Genomic DNA, 21,362 nt, shown 5'->3' with positions numbered 1-21,362 from the left:
TTAAATTTGCAGCTCTTAACATACATGGTATGATCTCAGCTGGCTCCCTTTAAGTACTTTTTACCAGGGATATATTTGAAGAGACTTCTGTTAAGTGATGTTCCACCCTACTTCCAATATATTGAGTGCATTACACTCACTAACTACAAAGTTCTGTCATCACCCACAGTCACTGACACAAAATCACTGTGGGTGAGGCGTGGTCCTATTTATAAAGGGTGGAAATCAGGTCATTGTCTCTCTTGTTTACTGATCTGTTTAAACTTTGGTTTCCATGAAGACTCATGCTTGAGATTTTGAAATTTGCTTTTTGTTAGCATTTTTTTTTTTCATGCTTGTCTGATGGGGAAAAAAAAAAAAAAAAAAAAAAAAAAAAAAAAAACCACTCTAAACTCTATGCTCTATGTCTTTTAGTCTAAACTCTGTGACTTTAGCTGACTTTGACTTTTGGGGTTGTTCGAGCTGGTAGTCCTGCCACTCTGAACCAACTGTTCTTGAAACTGAAAAGTGACATTTTTACATGACCCCTTGTGAACCCAGCTGATTCTGTTTCTTCCCACTTTAGGGCTATCTATAGGTAGTGCTAAGTGTTGCCTCTGCTTCCCTTTTTAGCCTTGCCAGCAGCATAATCCTTATCTTCTATGGTGAATCACCTCTGTGCATCAATCATTGCCCCTGTTTCACTCCTCTCCTTTTGGATTTCACTTCCCTATGGTGATAAAGTTAAGACAGAAGACACTCTGTTCCCTTCCTTTTCTTTAGTAGAAATACCTGCTTCAATCTCTTAAAGGAAAGTAATGATGTTGACAAATGACACTAGAGGTACACATCAGTCCATCTTGAAACCTTTGCTAAATTTGCTTGTTGGAAACTACGTCCCACTGGGCTCACATGAGAAGTTTGTGTTAGGCAAGGTTTAGAGATAAAGAAATGCTAGTGATCAGAATACTTCTGTTTTGGTTCAAATGAATCTGTATGTTACATAAAATGCACTATTAAAAAAACAGGAACAGAAACTGGCCTATGTATTTACACCACAAACAATGAATCAGTTAAATATTTCTGGCATAACAAAAAGGAACATGATGAGAATCTCTTGTCCTAAGGGGAACAGAACATGTGTATTGTGATTGTTTTTAACATTTTCTGCCACCATTCCACTATTTATGGTTTTGATTTGGATGACCTTACTCTGGCAGTGTATTTATGTCAGACATCACAGCCTACAGAAAATATTTTATATGTCTGAAGACTCTGGCAACTGTTCTAATTCGAGAGACTGGACATTTTGGTATTTCTTTGTTGCTATAGGTCATCATCTATAAATTAGCACTTGGTTGTTTTTCTTTGAGATGTGGGAGGGATGGTATGTCAATATAATGTTGGGAACTCAAGGAACAGACAGCCCAAATAATGTAATGACTGAGCTACGCTCAGTTACTAAAACAGTCATTGCAACATGTAATGCATTTGCTAGTCCAAAATGAAAAGCTAGATCATTCATTCCTTGAATACCTGTTTTGGGGAGGAATAACATTTTCACAGAAATCACTTCTAAGTGTTGATAAGTGTCCTCCTGTTTGTTCTTTTCAGTGGAAAGGAATGGTATGGAATCAGCCATTTTTCTCCAAGTTTTACAGCTGGGAAAAAAAAAAAAAAGAAAAAGAAAAAGTGTAAAAGCAAGGGTTGGAGCTCTTTAGAAAGGAGACAAGGTACCTGTAAGCAAGAAAAGAACTTTGTGCTCTGATGAGCACATCTACTGGTGTGTGTGTGTACTGTTCACGTAGACAAGTGGGCAGCTTCCACAAGGGGGTGTCTGAACGCCCTTCTTAGTAAAGGGAGCCCAAAATTGCATTTCTGTCCATTATTTATACAGAACCCTTGGCTAAGGTTCACACTGGAAGGGTCCCTAAGAAAATTTTTTGTTTCGTCTTGGTAGGAATTCCTGAGAAGTATGTAATATCAAATAACGGCAGCAGTTGCAAGGCTTTTTTTTTTTTTTTTTTTTGGCTTATTAACTTTCACATGGAAAGTGAAAGCCTGATTATCTTTGAGCAACCTAAAGTGATAATAGCTGTAGGAAACAAATGAAAGAATGAATTTAGTGATGTAAAAACCAATGGGCTGTATTGAATAAGAAAAAGAGCTAGTAGATTTTCTTCTTGCAAGATGCACCACTAATGTAAAAGAACTTATATTTGCATATAATGATAATCAAAGAGGGAAGATATTTGTATTTAGCTCCATTTTATGTACTCTTTTGACATTATGAACTGTTCTGCCTCTTACAGAGGTTGTGTAAGGATGGAGTTCTCTATGAAGAACAATCACCAAATCCACAAACTACTTTTTAATCTATGTTGATTCTGGCAGCAGTCTTTGGCAAAACTTAAAGCAACAGCGGCGTCTTAGAGAAGATTAGTGTGATTTCTTATGATGTAGCAGGGTAAGAAAATGATTCAGTTGGGTAAAATTTGAGATAAAGAATTTCTAAATAGAGATAGCCATGCAGGAATGCAACTTCCAAGTCTTAAGAATACACACATGCAATTAGAGCAGCACTGCAGGTTTTTGTGTCAACGTATTAGTGAACACACAAAACAAGAAACATCAAAGAACTGTTGAAGAGATTTTAAGTGGTGATCTTGGCCACTTGTGTATGAGATGACGTTGGGAAACTGCAAATAAATTCAGAAAGGAGGAGGATGATTTAGCCTTGGGAGACCAGTTGGATCTGAACACTGGCAGAGGAGAGTGAAAAGCTTGCCTCTTAGTGGCTGGAAGGAGGAATAAGTGGCATTCTTCTGATTCTTTTAGACTCGGCATGAAGAGAGAATCAAATCTGACCATGTGGTTCTGGTTGATAAGGAATGCAATAGTTATCAAGACAGAAGGAAGCTTTAGAATAAACATTCCTTTTTTCCACTCCCCTTCCCTTTTCTTCCATTGTTCTCTTCTCAAATACCACTTTATTTACTTTTGCTACCTCTGAAATTGTTTTCTTCATTCATTTACTTCTTTTCCTAATCCCATATTTCATACAGTCTGTCAAGGCTGCTTAGTCCCTAGAGCCTTGATAGGCATTTCTGATGAGCCTCTACTGTTTACATTGTATTTTTGCTGATACAAGTTCCTTCAGGTACTTACTGAGTACGATGCATGCTTTTGTTATTTTATCCATTATGTTTTGTAACTTCTTTTTTTTTTCTTCTCTTCTTATGCCTTAGTTATACCCTTTCTAAAATTTAGACCACAGTAAATATGAGTGAGAACAGTGCCTTAATCTATTCTAAAAGTTATATTAAAAACCCGTGATTCCTTGCATGTATTTGCAAATGTTTATATTTACAAAGCAGCTTAGCATGCTAATTTACTACTAAGGTTCATTGTTCTCATTGTTTCATTACCCTGGCTGGAGGACCAGGCACTTGTCTAATTTATTCATCTGTTGTACCATGTCCAGTTAGTGAATTTGTAATCCTAGCAAAAGCTATCAAGTGGGCCAAAAAATAAACTACATTTGTCGTCATGAAGTAGTAAAGAACAACTTTATGAAACCTTTTTCACCTAAAAGACTACTAAATGTAATGATCTGCTTGTAGTGCATAGCTGTGTTTACTTCCAGACATGCTGAAGTTTACCTAGAGGAACCTCAGCAGCTCTGAAAGACAGCTAATTGTCTCTGTGTTTTAAAGGTAAATAAACTGACGTAAGGTGAGCAACTACCTTACAGAAATTGATAGTGAATTTTGAATTTCTATGAAGAATAGAGAAACCTCGGTAGAGTTTGAAGACTCTCAAGGTAATAGTGAGTCTCTGACTGTTTTCAGAATGGTAGCGGGAAATGCTGGAGAATTGGTATTACTATGATTGGTGAGACAGGTTGATAAATTTTGCATTTTTTGGCCAGACACAATACTTGAAGCTAACTTCCATGTGTTAGCGTTTTCATTCTTAGGATTACTTGCAGGCTAGGAAGAAGCAGCAAGCTTGTGAGAAAAAAATATTTCCAGCTCAGTTTTCTTCCAGTATACTTCACAGTCATTCAGTGGTTTAAGATACGCATTTCAGTATAGGATGGCTAGGTGGCACCTGGAGCTGTCCAGAATTTTTTGTTACAGCTGCAGCAATGCTGCTTTATATGCTTATACCTGTCAGTAGCAAAAAATAAATAAAATAAATATAGAAAGCAGGCAATTCAAAACACTGGAATTTAAAAAAAAAAAAAAAAAAAAAAGGCATCTTAATTGTTAGAGTCATGTTTGTAGTCCAGTCTGGTTACATAATGTTTTCATACCTGTGGCTAGAAGAAGCTTGCTGGTAACAGGGGGAATCTTGTAATGGTTTTACCATTCTTCTCAGCCACATGTTACTCTCATGTCTTCTTGTTCTGTCCTAATGCTCAGGCTCTGACGTGATAGTATATCCTAGATATTAGTATATTTTCTGGAAAAAAAATACGTGCATTTTTGACTGTCTAAGCAGAGCAAAGGTCTAGAGATGAAGTGGGCGTTGGAGGTGGAGGCAGAGATGTATGGCCATGGAATCATAGAATATCTGAGTTGGAAGGAACCCACAAGGATCATCGAGTCCAAATCCTTGGTAACCAAAGGACCACCCAAAATAACAATAACAAAAATCAAAAGGGTAAAGACAGAAAGTTCAGAAAACAGAGGTGAAACGTATAAGCAAAATTCAAAGAGGAGATGGAATATGATGACTGTCAGGCAAAGCAAACGATAGTTCCAGAAACTTCATGGATACACTGGAGAGCAAGACAAGGATTTCAGGAAGAGGAGGCAGTGAGATGGAATAATTTTTGCCAATGTGGTGGAGAGCAATTAATGCCTTAATGATTTTTTTTATAGCAGCCTATATTCCAAAGCAGTCTGGCCCTTGGAAATTGGTTTGTGCTGTAGGTTGTGCTGATTATTCCTAGAGATTTGCTGAGGCAGGAGTAGGAAAATATTTTTTAGCGCCAGTCAGTCCTGCAAATAAGTGTTATAGCACCACCATGTAATTAATGCCAAATGTGTCATCATGCCTTAGTCATTGAAAGGAATTTAGGAGGGATGCCTGCTTTCTCAGTGAATGCTGAGAACAGTTAAATTATGTTAACAATAACTCCTCCTTCAATATTGTGACAAAGGGAATAGAATATATATTAAACTTGACTCAAAAAAGAAGGGAAGGGAAGGGAAGGGAAGGGAAGGGAAGGGAAGGGAAGGGAAGGGAAGGGAAGGGAAGGGAAGGGAAGGGAAGGGAAGGGAAGGGAAGGGAAGGGAAGGGAAGGGAAGGGAAGGGAAGGGAAGGGAAGGGAAGGGAAGGGAAGGGAAGGGAAGGGAAGGGAAGGGAAGGGAAGGGAAGGGGCTCCACTGTAGCGAAACCTTCTCCAACTGAATATATTTACTCTTTTAGACCTGCTCTAAGGTAGTGAAGCACAAGCAGTTGTACAGCCTTATGTCAGTTTGCACAAGCTTTGTATTCATGGAAATGTCTGAGGTGGTAACATAAAAGGGCTGTGCTATATGGAAATTTTTGTTGCATGTCTCACATCAGTCTGATGTGGGCACATCATCTTTAGACCTAAAAAATAAGCCTGTTTACTAATGCTGCATCCCTCTAAGCTGTTGTCCCTCAAAGTGATGACTCACTCATTGCACTCAATGATTCTTAGAAACTGCAGCAACGTATGAGCAGCATGTTGCATTTTCTTTGTTGTGCTTATTGCTTTAAATGTGATGTTATATTCTGTGAAAGCACCTGGAGTCTGAGGCTGGACTGACCAAGTTGGTGAGCTCATGCAGCGAAGTTATCCTAGCCAAATGAGAAGTGAACATAAATATCTTTAAAGCTTTTCACCTTGCAAGGTTATAGAATAAATGTTTGATTCACGTGTCCAAAAAGCAGAACTGAGGGCATTCGTGCAATTTCTGTGTGTACTTTTCAGTTCATTCATTTATCTGTAGATCTGTTGACACTGAATTCCTACGTTACTTTTACATTAAGTCAATTTTTATGTAGAGTTTGGTTTCTAGTACTTATGAGTACATCGTCTGTCTTTTCTTCTTCTGAAAAAATAAAATCATTCTTAAGGAGTCATTTTGTGAGACCTTGCCATTCTGAAAAGTAAGAATAAAAACAGAAGACATGCAGACTCTGAATCGTATTGGTTTTCTTTCTGTTTTTCTATTTAAATTTTCACTTTTATGTCAAAATCAAATATTCTCAAAGTTGCAGAAGAAGGGAATATAAATAATGTAATTAGCTTTTTTAAAGGTTGTTTAAAAATGTTGTTATCAATGTCATACAATGATTAGTATGCACGCCGAACAAACTAACAATTTGAAAACCCACAATCTCATTAATTCTTGGTAAAACTCCTGTCAGTTGCTGAGCTGTCCCTGGAGTAATTCACTAACAGGCCTCTCCATTTTGCAGATCGTTTTACTCCAGGATTGTTCAACATCCTAAACTGCTTTTAGTAACAATAAATGAAGTCTAGTGCAAGCAATATCTCCTGTTAAAATACTTCAGGTATACTAATGTAGATATTTTGTTAATTGCTTTTTTGTTGGTTTTTGTTTGTTTGTTTGTTTGTTTTTGTTTTTCATGTAAGGGATTGAACTGTAGTTTATCCACTAGTTGTGTGATATCTATCAACTAGTACCACTCCTGCATGTACCTTCTTTATTTTACTTCCAGATTCTGGAATAATATTACTCTGGACTAACTAATTTATGATCTAGACAGTTATCCTGCTGGTGTCTGTAATTGTACAAAGTCCAGCTGACACAGGTGGAGGAGCGATAGGGCCAGCAAATTGTACTGTGCAGCTGCAAGAGAGCCATGTGGGAGAGGAATTGACATGGTACAGGTTTTGGAATCGTGATCAAGTATTTGGGAAGTGACGATAGGTGATGATACAGAGTCAGAAAACAACAGGGTTTTAGAAAGTTATCTGCAATAGTGTTTTGGCTTGAAGTCATAACATGGTTTTGAAGCAAATCCCAGTGCATTGGATTGATTTGCAGAATAGTTTTGGCATATGTGAGCTAGGCTGTTCCTGGAGAAAACTAAAGAGGCTTCACAATGGGTTTGCCCTGTGTTTGCTTCAAGCCCCGATGAGGACATTGCAGCCTGTACCATTGACTGGTCCTTTGGCTGATGTAAAACCACATGTGTGGGAGATATTTAATCTGGGGACCAGACCAAATCTAATCCAAAGTGAAACCCTAGAAAAACAGGTTGTGAAGGCATAAGGGCCTGAGAACAAATTGTTTTGCTCTACTGATGCATTCCTATTATGCTTGTATTACTTGCTAATGTGGACATAACATCTGTTGACAAACTGGCAATTCTTCAATTCTATTTTTATGTTTTATTCTAAGAATTACTCCAAACCTCTGTTTTAGTGCTTTCTGGTAGCAAAGCAACAGCTACATCTGTTTCTGCAGACCAGATTAACCACCCACTTTCTCTTTAGCAGGAAGTCTCCAGCAGAAAGATTTGAGTCCTCCACCCAACCATAGATCGGGAAAGGACACACCAAACCTGCCCTAAGTTCCCAGACTTAAGTGTTTGGAAATTTCACTCTCGGAAAGATTAACAGCGCAAAGACACAATGGAACCATGTCATCCTCGCAATTCCCATACATATCACTCATTCCCATGCTCATCATTCCATTTTCTGTCACATTTAAGGGAACAAAATACTGCTAGGCAGAAATCAATCTGTCCACACAGGAGCTATTTTTAAAGCTGCGTTTCGAATAGCACATGCTTTTTCCTGAAATGTGCTCAAAGATGATTGTTCGTGTGACAGAGTGGTGTGTGTACACGTCATTTCTGATGGAGATTTCAGAGTTCAGAGAAAACAGGAGTTGTTCAGGATCTAGCACTTACTAAAACAGTCACTATGCCATCATTTGAACCTTTAAAACTTTGGTGTATATAACAGGAAATAATGCTTAAATCTGGGAAAAGCAGCAGTCAGTTAGAGCTTTTGTATCTGGGAAGGATTTCCCTATTTTATATGTGCTTGTAAGCATGGCATAAATTGTACCGAAACCTGTGGGGCAGTTGTAATGATTTGCATGTCTGAGAATTTTCCCCAGTGACAAAAATAGCAGGAATTTTATTTTTAAAACTTTTATAAAGTGGTACCTAATCTGATTGCAGGGGCAGCTTCTATTTCTACCCACTGCATTCATGTCTGTTAAACTGTAACATTCCCCAGTCAGATGTGTAACATTGCTTCTGCTTTTCAAGGCCAAATAAATCATAAAGGGAGGGCATAACAACTGGGTCTCAAGAGGATGACTTTCTTTCTTTCTTTTTTTTTCTATTTCAAAGAAAATGAGCAATTTCTAATCTTACAAAATTAATCTGGGTGTAGGATCTGTTTGCATCAGAACAACACTGGTGTGAGCAGAAGTTCTAATTTAAATTTTATTTCCTTCTGAGATTACTAATTGAAATACTTGAGAATATGCTGTCTATTGTCATCAAAACTAGTTTTCATTTCTAGTTTTAGTGAAATATAATGAAACATAACTAGTTGTAATGAAAATAGTTGCGGAAACAAGTCTGAAAACACATGCTATTTGCCATCTGCTATATTCTTCTAGTACATCCTTGAACTCATGTCTCACAGCTATTTTCTAACAGTGTTATACATCTATTGAGATTTTACCTTTTTATCTGGCTACTGCAGAAGAAAACCGAACTGGCCAAACCCCTCTGGGTGACAGACAACAGCAACATGAAGAAAAGGGAATGTCTGAAATGAATGCCCTGGACTGGGGAAATCAACAGATTGCCCAGAATCACACCTGAGCCAAAAACACATAATGGGACAACAGAAGGTCTGAAACTCTGCTGCAGTTGAGTTTTACTCGGGATATTTTTATTTATTTATTTTTAGTTCAGTTTTCATACATATATTGTAATAAATTTATGTTAATGAGGATTGCCATGGAAAAGCAATGGCCTCCAGAACCATCTGTTTTTCTATTTTCCATCTTTGTAGAAAGTGAAATTGAACTTATCTTTTTTTTTTTTTTTTTTTTCTGAATACATATTTCATTACCCGGTGACACAAATACTCATAGCCTTTAAAACCTGCTTCTTTGTGGTTTTAGGTTAATTTCAACAAGAAACCAATTTACTTATTGATTAAAGACTTTTATAAAGCAGGATTTCTTTGAGTTTTGCCATCTTGGACCCTAACACATCATACAGCATGATGCTTGTAACAAGTATGGAATGGAAGTAAATTATAATTTGAATTTCAAGGCCATTAGTTTTTTTTCTTCCTAGGCACCTGTTGTTCCTTGGCACTGCTGGTCCCACCAAGCCAGAATGCAAGTTTAAAAAGATTTGAGATTTCTTTAAAAAGAAATCTAAGAAGCCTAACCATTGTGTAATGATGTATGCATGGTGATGGAAGACGTGATGCTACTGGGAAAATAATTAGTTCTTTTAGTCCTCTCATAATTAGGTTTGCAGCCTTCAGGGAAGAGCTATGGTAAGAAAATAGAGAAGTGTTTCTAGAAGAAGGAGGGGAAAAAAACAACCTTGAAACTCTTTCAAAAATGTGGACACAGGAAAAATAACTATTAAATTATGAGCTTAATTAATATCTAAATATAAATGCTAACCTGACCTCTATCTACAGTCTAAAAACTCACTTTCCCATATTTTGTGTGCTGACAGGAACTGGAGACAGTTTGCCGAATGGACCTTGAAAGCTACCAAAAACGCCACCCTCGCTTTCGTGATGTGCTTCCATGTGGAAGCAAAAAAACCTGCTCGGTAAAAATCACATCATGATGATGTCCAACCTATACACCTAAAGCTGGGCACAGAAAGATGAGCAGACCCAGTAGTTCCATTACAGGGGTTCCTGTTCACACAGATCTGTTTCAGAGGATTTGAGCAAGCCAAGGAAAGACTGATTAGCCCAGGGTGTGGTGCAGAGCACTAAGGTTTGCGTGGTTCCAGTAGACCAGGGTCAGCAGCCTTGCAAGCTTGCCAGGCAGTATTTTCCTTTCCCAAATTAGTAGTTGAGTGTGCCAGTAGAAGGTTTCCTGGTTAATTCTGTACTGTAAATTGAGGGAGAGCCAGGTGCCCTGCCTTCCTCCAGAGCCAGAGAGATATCAGTAAGCCCGTAGTATCTCAGTGCCACCAGCTCAGCAGGAGCCCTGAACCCCTGGGTGCCATACGAGGAATGTGTCAGCCGCTCTTTGGTCAGCGTATTCCAGAAGTCAAACTTCTGTTGCAGCATCTCGGTTTACATAGAAAGTTTTGCTTTTCTGAAATCTAGCTGATTTAAAAAGCAGTAATGCTGTGGGTGGGTGTAACACTAAGAAGGGTACATGTATGCCATAGCCAAAAGTACTTTCTCACTTTGAGACATCCCTCAAGTACAAAAAAGAAGCAAATTAATTCTGATACTCCTGTACTCTTGGATTGAGACATCAGCAAAGTTTCTTTTTCAGTTCTTCATGTTTATAAGTCATTCAGTATTCATGTGACAGAAATTCTCAGCCCAGTCGCTGTCAGGCACTCGTATTTGTTTTGTACGTGCATAAAATGATGGCTCACAGCATTTGGGGGTATGGAATAAATGTTACGTGTTGCATTGCTGTAGTCTGCTTCTAATATTAGAACAGAATGAGCAGCTCACTTCCTGGAGGCATCGCCAAGCTTTATTTGCAAATTTTTTTCAGTGGTATCAGACATGTGGAATAAATTATCATAAATTGCTTGTGATTAAATGTAAAGTACCAGGGTGATTTGCAATAGTTAATCCTTTAATTTCTGGGGTCTGTGAAGAGCAAATTAAGCTGAAGACTGATACATGACTGGTTTTCATTAAAACTAATGCTCTTATATTATAGTATTGTTTTGTTTAATTATGGGACATAATTTCAGAAATTATAAGTTATAGGAATAAGGCAGTTAGCAATGTATACTGAACTCTAACTGCTGTTATTCTGTAGAAGCCACAAGTAGCAAAAATAACATTAGAAACATAAAGACTTGGTCAGTATTTCATAATATACTCTTACTTTGTGCTAATATATTGCATGGCTATGGCCAGGAACAGCGTTTCCCCCTAAATTCTTCTGAAAGGTAATCTACTTACATCCATTTTGATATCAGTAAAGTTCTGTGGGGAGACAGTTTGCTTTCTCTATAACTAAAATAGATGAATTTCTGGCATTTGGAAGGATTTCCTGAGAAATGTTAGTTTATGTCCAAAAAAAAAAAAAATGGGGGAGGGAGGGGGAGGGAGGAGGAGGAATCAGTCAACAACCTGAAGTTATATTTTGATAGCATGCAGAAGACATTACTCTCTTTTCTGGGAACCTGTTCTCCTTTAATACTTTCTAAAAGCACTGCTGCTTGCAAATAAGTCCTTCTGTAACATTAATAAGAATAATATGACTTTATCAGAAAATGGCTCACTGGAACTGTTATGGGTTATATGGTATAGAGTGAGACACAAAAGAGACCAGTACAAGCTGTACAGAGCGGCAATTATGTGCTGTGGTGTTCTTGGTCAGGCACTGGTTTATTCAGATGTCAGAACATCTATTTCATTATTATTATTATTACTATTATTATTATTATCATCATCATTATTATTAAAATTGTATCTGTCTTTCACTTCCAAATATCATGAATTAGCAATAATTCCTCATTGGCCATCTCTGCATTTTAGTTGTTGCTTGTTTTGGGGGAGAGACAGCTGAACAAAGTAGGAGAAGAACCAGAGAATAGCTGCTCAGTGATGTACTACTTAAACTGTCCTTGTTTTACTAAATAGGGCTATTTTGTGCTCTGTTCTTGCTACTGAGAAGTGAAACCCTGAAGTAATCCCTCTGCAGTTTATTTAAAATAAATTCACTGCATTGTTACCGCTTACAATGCTGAAATGTGAGTTAAAGACGAACAAAAAGAGAAAGCATAGAAAAGTAAATGAGCTTAGTTTCTCATTTTGTTCTTTCTCCTCCTCCTCCTTTTAGCTATCTACCAAAAGAGCAGTCCCCTGTGGTGTTTGGGATGTAAATGCAGCCATGTCTTGAGATTCGGACAAGAGATGCTATCAAGATAGTGTTCTCCAGGGCCAGAGCAGGGAATTCTGAATTGTTGTCCAGTCAGGTTGGCTAACCATGTTTTTGTTTTCCTATAGTCCCTGTAGAGACCCTGTTTAATGTATTATCTATATGGCTACAAGAGTCTGGAGCTAAACCTCTAAGCATGTGGTTCTATGAGGCACAAGGTGAGCTGATCTGGTAGTTCCCTGCTGCTGGAAGGGGCTGATCTTGTTCCTTTTCTCCCAGCTAACCGCACCCAGCACTTACCTTGACAGACTGCTCTGTGAGCCACTTCAACATGTTCAGCCAGCATGAAAAGGGCTGGATTTTCTTGAGTTACTATACTGAGCTGTTCTGTGCAAATATTTGATTAGTGTCGTCTTTGGTGCAAGGAGCTAGGAAGGGACAGAGAAGGGAGGTTTGGCACAGGAGAAAATGGAAGCAATTCATTCCCTTTTTTGCTAGTTTTGCTCAAATTCTTGTAGAACTGCGTTGTAAGATACAGCTCCTATTTCTTTGTTTTTGTTTTAATTTGGTGGTTTTGATTTGGTTTTGTTCATTTGTTTTTATTGAGGAGGAAAATAATTCAGATAGCTGGAAAACACTGTTTGTAAAAAAGAAAACAAAAGGTAGCTTTGGGTTGGTATATGTGCCTCTTGATTGTCCTGTGTATGATAAACATTCTTTTTAAATTGGTGCCAAGCTAAGCAAAGTCTTTTATTCAACTCAATGGCATATCTGTGTGTGACATGATACCTTTGAATCACTGCCTTCCTTATCAAAGGATCAGAAGTCTGGCATAGAAAATGGGGAGAAAGTGTGCCCACATCCTTCTTGACAAGGGAGAAAACTGGGATTGCAGGGAATTTCTGAGCTGGGTTCTGGTTGGTCAGATTTCTCTGCATATGTCATCTTTTTCCATCTGGAAATTTGTTTGTAGGAAGAATTTGAGTCTTTTCTTTGTCTGTTCAGGATTTATGGATGTTCAGTAGATTAGGCAGAGACACTGCACAGCTTGGAGATTCCAGATACGTTTATGTTGTGTTCACAACAAATGCATAGCATGTTTGTAGAGTCAGATGGGTTTTTGGGCTTCATCACAGAAGCCTTCTGTGGAGCTAATATGGGTTTTCTTGGTAATTCCAACATGATCCAGAAACACTGGGGCTACATATTTTATAGTAAGCATGAATCTTTCACTCCATGAAATCTTTCAAAATTTGACAGCCAAACCATGCTGTAGAGAGAATTGTGGGAGTGTGGCATGCCAGGGATAGGAAAGAGTGGAAACAAAACTGGTAGTATCAGTATGTGCAGTGAGCCTGGCCAATGCACAAAACATAAAACACACCACGTTTTTAAGCAGAACTCTCCAGGGGTATGTTGAAGACTGTGAACATCAACATAAAGCAGCTTTTCCTGGAAGGTAGGGTATTTTCTGCCTTTCCACAAATTCTGTCCACTTTGCATGTCGCTTCTTTTCAGCAGGTGCAACATGTTCTCAAGCACTAGTATGCAGTTCAAGGCATATCTTAAAGATTTTGCTGTGCAGAGTTTCTATTCCATGGCACTTCACACATCCTTCCACCCAGGTCCCACCCTCTCTTATTGTTGAAGGTGGTACATAATCGGTGGCAGTCTCCTTCAGTCAGATGGGTGTGCTAACGAGCTAAAGACAACAGGCAAAGGAAATATAATGTGGAGGCTTTGAGGTCCCCAGGGCTATGACTCAGGTTTGGGACAGGGTGCAAGGAACTGCTTTATTTGGTATCCGTTGCCTTCTCAAGTGCGGTGTCATTGTTAAAAGTGAAAGACTGATGTGCTCAATCCTTTTCTCCTTGTTTTTAAGGGCGAGGTATGTGGATCATACTCCTGTTAAACAAACACAGTCATACAAGGTTTTCCATATTCTAGAAGTAACTTGGCAAAGGCTGAGGAATTCCGAGTTAAGGCTGCTGTTGCAGATGTAATTAACTCCAGTGCCATTACATGTAATAGAGCTACAGAGTTCCATATGGGCCATTCGGTGCCTGGCCAGTTCCATGTACAGGGTTCAAAATACTAGTTCAGGCGTTCTTATTTAGCAGGGGACTATATAAATACCTCAACCATGTGAACAGTTTCTAAGAATGTGGCTATTACGTGATAGCAAAGCAGAACTGGGAGCTAACTAAGAAGGAGCTAACCTAATGTTGCGTAATGTGGCATGAGAAGAATAATCATAGTAAAATGATTATTATCCTCTGACCTAGCACTGATTTGCAGAAGTAGTGTTGCTGATGGTTCTTCTTAACAGAGATTTCTGTGGTGCCTAAAAACTGTTTCTCCATCAGATACCACAAGCTCTAAGTTTTAGGTTATCTAAAAGACTGCTTTACTTGATTCAGTTTCAGGTTATTTTACAATGAAGGAGAGAAGAGCTAATTAACAAAGCAATATTCTGTGGTTTTCTAGCCCGTGGCTGTTATGAGAGGTAGATCACTTACATCAGTGTGCTAATATGCATTGTACAGTTTGTAACCCACAATGACTTCAATAAATACATTTTAGCTTGCATCCTGCACTGTAGTCAGGGCTGAGATTTGCTAGTATTAACACACCACATGTGTTGCTGTTATTAATTGTGAGCAGGAGCTACTAAACAGCGGTAACAGGGACGGTGCATTCAGTGTCGTATACTGCTCACATGCACTACTGATCAAAATGGAATACTGGGAATGCTGCATTTCAACAGAGCCCGGCAGGAAGGATTAACTGGGACAAGCACTGAATTGCACTTGACCTTGGATGTTTCTGAAATATACTGGTAAGAGAAGGTAAATATTGAACATGAAGGACATCCTGATTCTTTTATCTAAGCCCACTATATAGCAGGAAGGGGGGGAAGTTACTTTTACTTTTTGTGAATGCCTGAGGATCTGAGCATGCTCTGTCGAAGCAGGATACAGAGCAGACTGCAGCTCTGTTCTGTGTCTGTTAAGGAAACGAGCCCCACCTCAGCTAAAATGGGCAAAACATCCTTGGTAAACAGAGCATTGGGCAGAGCTTACACAATTAGCAATTACTCCATAAAACCCAGGCTGGCCACTGCCCAACTTTAACTGAACTTTTATCCTCCCACAACATTTTGTTTAGAAACTATTTTTACTTTTAAACAATAATACTCACTAGCAACACCCATCCTGGAGGACATGGACTGCTCTGACAGCCATCCCGACTCCTGCTTAAATTAGGAACAGCAAATGCCCTCTCTCCTAGCAGAAATGATGAAAAGGCTATGGCTAGTACTTATTGTCCTATACATCTTCATTAATGAAAGGCAAACAAATTGCTCCCACAATGCTGTATTGTTAAACTCTGTCCTGCACAAAGGGCTCCTTACAGTTGTTGTGACAATACATTTTTCATGATGGAAAGCAAATATGTTAGAAAGCTGTCAAGCAGCAAACAGGGTGAGTCTCCTGAAATCGTCTCTGTGCTTAGATCGGATTCAAACTGCATACCAGAGACAAAAAGTGTTTTGCTGATTCCGGTTTATGTAAGCAAGATTATACCTTAGCTTCCTTTCATCACTGAATCTCATTTTGTAATTTGACTGAAAAATTCAAGCCTGTAGTGCTCTGCCATTTCCAATAATGGCTTAGAGCAGCTCCTGGGGGTGGAAAGAAGTGCTAGCAAATAAATGCTTGCTCTGTAACAGTTCTGGAGTTCAGAGTAGCTGGGAACTTGCCCAGCATTACTTGAAACAATATTAACCACTGGTGGCTCCCCAGACCAAGTACCTCTTGTACCAGCATACTGAGCTCTTAGTGCAGAGGCTTCCCAGGACTATTAACTGCCTGGTTACACTCTAAGTCCAATTCTAGTGCATCCTCTTTTTGAAAATAGAATCAAGAGCACCCTGCATCAATAGGAAGTGATGTAGAGAAAGCACAAGGATAGAATTTACTTTTGTTTCATAATCCAATTACTTTGGATACACTGAATCAATGGGGCTATTCCAGCTCTGAGAATAGGGCCTGCTCATGTGAATACGTGCTTTGAATCCCAAGCACCACCAATTCATGCTGGCATGACTAAAGAGATTGCTGCTTCCAGCTCTCAGCCTGTTTTCCTGCAAGATGCTATCAAGCCAGTGGCAGGGGTGGCTAGCTAGGCACTGTTCCTGTCTTGAGAAGCCACAGCCTGTAGCAGATCAAGCTCCCATAAAGTTCAGCTTACTTTCCTGTGAGCTGCAATCTGTGAGGGCTTTGATTCAGTCCCTGATGGATTTTAACTTCAGCAGCTTAAAAGGTTACGTTCCTACTGTCACTCCTAGTTGCAACAAAAACTGTTGTCAGAGTCTCCAGGCTAATCACACGGGGTTAACTCTGTTCTGTGAAGCTGTGAGCAGTGCAGATCTATGAAAAACATTGCTTATGTCCAAGGTCAGTAAAGTCAAGTAGCCAATGTGTATTTATATACATATCCACATGCTTTTAAATACACTGCTGCCAGACATATGAACTTCAGTGAATGTTTGATTCCTATATGCTTTTAAAAATCAAGCGAGCGTCAACAGTTTGTTCAAATCATATCCTGGCAGTTTTTCACACCAAAAGGAATAGTAGCAGAGCAGCACTGTGAGAAAAGCATGTGATTTATTGCGTGCATGTTATAAAGGATGTTGCTCTGAAGAATATTTAAGTTTATGTTTTAAATGAGATCATCTTTCCTCCCTCCTGCCCCTAGGAATGGAATAGTAAGAAAATTCTGAATGGAGTCAGTTCTGGGTTAGCGTGAGTACCCGTCTTGATTTTTTGTGGGAAACAAAATGGTGAATTATGAGTCTGATTTAGAAAAATAATTTTAGAGCTATTTTGAGACTACAGTTTCGAAATTCTTATCCTCTGGTTGTAAAGCAGGCAAATGTCTGGATTTACTGAATTAAAAAAAAAAAAAAATGCCAGTAGATAACTGCTTGGAATTATTTTGACTGCAGCCAACAAATATATCCCATCACTATGGCTGCAAAAACAAACACCCACCAAAGACCTATCTCTGACACAGTGAAAATAATTAAGGGAATTGGAATAATTTGCAGTCTGTATTAAATTCTTCACGTTCCCTCACACAAATCAGTAGTTAAAGTGGGGTAAACTCTGACCTCGATGCGGATATACTGCTCAAGTTCTTGCCACTCTCACAGTAGCAAGTAGGGCAAACATTACCTAAAAATAGAGGCTTGAGATGTATCTTCCTACTCAGAACCTTTCCATCCCATATTTTTGATTATGGTTTGGAGCAGGTTAGAATCACCTCTCTGGATTTGAATTCAAGAATATAGCTTGCTTCTAAGTTGAATCTGAATTGAATTGATTTTTTTTAACCCCCTGGTTTGTTTGTAGTCAAAGGCAACAGAACTTCCCCAAAGTGCCTTGCTCGTAAGAGTTCTGCCAGTTTAAGTTTAATGGGAACAGTCCATTGTTAACAAAGTAATCCGACACTGTACTGCTAGCATCAATAATGTTACTTCCTATAAAATTCATTTACATATTTTAATTCCAAATATTTGTAATTAAAAACAGCAGCAAAGGAAATAGTTACATATCCAGAACTAGACGTCCATAAAAGGAATATAAAAATCATCATGCATTTTAATAAGTGAGGAGCACAGCTCACATTCAAATGGCTGCTGTCCCTCCATGTTGGCATGTGGGTCATCTGCTTATGCAGCAGCTGCTGAAACATCAGCACTTAGAGCCAGACTGAACAGGAAATTGGTGCTATTTTACCTAGGCATAGTTGTTTGTAAATAGCCATGCAGCATCGTTTCTTCCAGGACCTGAGCTCCTCCTATTTAGCAAGGGAAACTTGGAGAGAGGGGAGCCCAGAGGAAGAAACAGCTATCCTAAATAAGCCAGCAGCTTTCATGAATCCATGCTCTAAAATGAATATATATAAAAAAAAAAATCAAATCAAAAAAAAGCCCTAGCTCTTTGGATAAGAACCTCAATCCCCTCACTCAGCCTCATACCTATATTTTTATATCTTTCTGCTCAGGACAGAGCTCAGGGAATCCTTGTTCACTTTGCCATGAGTTATTCTATGAAGACAAGCTATACAAGCAATTGTAATGTTCTTCCTCTTCATCCTCTTCCTCTGGAAAGATCCAGAACCTCTCAGTAGTCCTGAAATATAGTATACCTCTATGGGACATGAATCCCATTCTCTGCTAAGAAGAAGTAATGATGAAATAATATATAAAAAAAATAAAAATAATGTATAAATTCTTCCTTCAGAAGTGTGCAAATTCCTTCCCCATGCCCCATCATTTATTTAGAGAAGCAGTTTCAGGAAGGCTGAAATACATGTGAATCCATATCATTAGGAGAGTTGGCTGTAACAAATTGGTGATAATATGCTTATTATTCCAGGCTGTATCCCACCCAAAGAAAAACACTATCATACAGAGTTTACACTTTATCCAAGTGAAATGTGCACGCTTACAAAGGTACTGTAAAATTAAGTAATACATCAATGCATTTCCAAAATCTTCTTGGCATCAGCTTTTGTAAAGTTGGAGTTTCATATTTATGTTGCAGTTTATGGATAGCCATAAACTTCACGGAAAACATTTCCTAGCTGGGAAAGGACTGAGGATCTAATTCTACTTTACCTCTTCTAATTTATTTTGCACCATAAATGATGATGAAATGTTTCAAAATTAAAAACTTTCAGTTTCTATACTTTGCCTATACATTCTAGAAAAGTAAATCATATAAATGCATTTCCCCCGAGCCAGCAGCTATAGTGACATCATATAAAGGGAATGTACACAATGCCGAAAGTGTCCTGCTGGTTTGTGTTAGCTTCCTTGGTCAGACACATCCTGTGTAGCACTAGTTAAGCTTTACCAGTTTGAAAATAGACAGATAGTCTGTCTGAGCAAAGAGCAAACCAAGAGCTCGTTGTGGAGGAAAACTTCTCTGCAGCCAGCAAACAGAGCAAAGCTGTCAGGACCATTTAAAGGTGGGTGCTCAGGCACAAATGTGGGTCACTGCTCTTCCGGGAGAAATGTAACACCGCCTCCTCGAAAAGGCTACACTAGGGAGCAGAATGAGAGAGAGAAGAGGTGAAAATTACTGTAAAGAGTATTTTAAAATGATCCCCTTCAGCCAGACAAAACTTGACATACTTCCCAAACCAGATGGGTAAACTGACCTGGGAACTAAGGAGAAAGCAGGTCGTTGGGCAAGGAAGGGAAAATAAATGCTGTTATGTGTTTAGAGCAGATGGTGTGCCGTGCTCAGTCAGGCCAGATAATGGGGGCTTCTTGGGGACTTTGCTGGGGCTTTTCTGCAGTTTCTGTTTCGCTACTGTGAGCAACAAAGACACTTATTTCTTCTTAGTTGGAAGTAGTTTGTTTGTGAGGATGAACTTAAAAACCTCTCTGAAGAGGGAGCGTGAGGTGGCATTTCTTCCCTTGATACAAATTCAGCTCCTGAGGTGGTTAGTAACATCTGCACATGTAACTGTGGAGCTGCCATAGATGAAATGAAAATAAACCTTAATATTTTTTCCTTTTCTCTTCTTTCTTCCTTCCTGAAGGCCAGCAGTTATACAATCCCTTCTGAAACGTGTGTGCTACAATAGTGGCTAACCTAGTTTTATTTTCATTTTGGAAGATATTGGATGACTTAAGGCTGGACACAGCCAAAAGAAGTTTTTATCATGTCCCTTATAGAATCCCATCTTGAATCCCTTAGAAGATTAACTTTTTGAAAACATAACCCTATCCTAAATGTATAACTATTTTGACAGAAGTTCAAGCAACATGGTGTTCGTGTGTCAATGGGTGATGAAGGCATCAGCATTTTTATGGCAACTTTAGCGTGCATTCCTTATCTCTAAAGTAGCCACTAAAAATTGAGCTGATGTCCAGCTGATGGCGATAATACAATTAGTGCTGTCATTGTGGTTGATCAATGGGTGCTTTGAAAATTGAGGTCCTAAGGAAGATTGGTGAACAGAAAAGAAAAACCAACAACAACAACTTGTATTTGAGCTGTGTATTTACTGAAAGGCCTCAAACCACCAGTAGGAGGTATATTGGGCAGATGGATTGGCAGAGCCACACAGACAGCTGGTTCTGCCTGGCATACAGGTGTTTAACTTGGCTGGTTACAGATTAGCTACTAGATGCCAGAATTTTTGAGGGGATCACCTTGTTTGAGAAAAAGTGGCTCTTGTCCACTCCTTATAGCAAGTTCAGTGAGTGAGCCAGAGTGGCTATTTTCACTTCCTCCCTACTCATCTCTGACATGGTCCAAAAAACCCACTCGCCTTCTGCCAGAGTTGGATTTAGGTGGGAGAGAAAACAGTCTTTGTAGTTATGGCAGTGTGGTTTTTGCCTTTTCTTGTGGTAGAAACAGAAGATGTAGCAAGAACATACACTGGTGTTCAGTATTTTCTTTTCAGATTACAAGCTATCGTTAACGTTTTGTCATTCTGCAGAACATTTTTTATCTCATTTTCAATAGATTGACAAACATTAGCCGAGCTCTGTGTGCCTGTACTTGGAAGAATGTTTTTCAGTAGTTCCAAGATGAGCTAGTCCTTGAATGTAAGTATGCTGGGATTCAATCTGAGGAATTTTTGAGTTTTGTCCAAAAGTTAGAGTGCAGAAATAGCTGTATAACACCAGCAAAGCCAGTTTGCTGTGTTCCAAGTTGTATTGAGCTATAAAATAAATGTACTTGATGCACTGCTGATGGATGTCATTTGAGAGTCTCCAATAATGGTGTCAGATACACATGACAATGAAATGCTCTCCCCTAGAACACTGGTTGTCAAATTCAAACCTGGTATAAATAGGTTAGGAAAATTTGCCCAGAGCATAATATTGTCACTGGTGTACTTTTCTTCTTATGATAAGTGTGTTTTCAGCTAGGATGATATAAGATGGCTGTGGAAACCAAAATTCTCCTGCTGCATTTTTGCCTGGTATCCCAACCTGCCTGCCTTGTCTACCTGATCCCTTTTGCAGCATCTGTCTTTTCCATGTGGAAGCAGTCCTGTGAGAAAGAGACTGAGCAAGCTCACTTTTAAATTCTCTGATTATTGTATAGAAACAATAATCAAATGTTAATTTTTTTTTCTCTTAATTGAAAAAATAAGAATATATGTAGAATGTAATAGTTTGTTCTTTCTCCACAGAAAAGGCTGGTTTTCATACTTTACATAATAAGCACTGAAAATGCTATTAAAATACTC

General features: G+C 38.7%; 1 long non-coding RNA gene across 1 annotated transcript; it reads left to right on the top strand.

Moving 5' to 3' along the window:
- Positions 1-8,385: 8,385 nt before the first annotated feature.
- On the top strand, positions 8,386-10,644 carry LOC311442981. Its single transcript, XR_014696999.1, has 3 exons — positions 8,386-8,426; positions 8,717-8,867; positions 9,718-10,644. It is a non-coding gene; the product is annotated as an uncharacterized lncRNA (long non-coding RNA).
- The last annotated feature ends 10,718 nt before the right edge of the window (positions 10,645-21,362 follow it).

Source organism: Aythya ferina (genome assembly GCF_964211825.1).
Source record: "Aythya ferina genome assembly, chromosome: 11".
In the NCBI taxonomy this organism is placed as follows: Eukaryota; Metazoa; Chordata; class Aves; order Anseriformes; family Anatidae; genus Aythya; species Aythya ferina.
The sequence above is the reverse complement of the archived record's forward strand: the minus strand, read 5'-3'. Positions and strand labels throughout refer to the sequence as shown.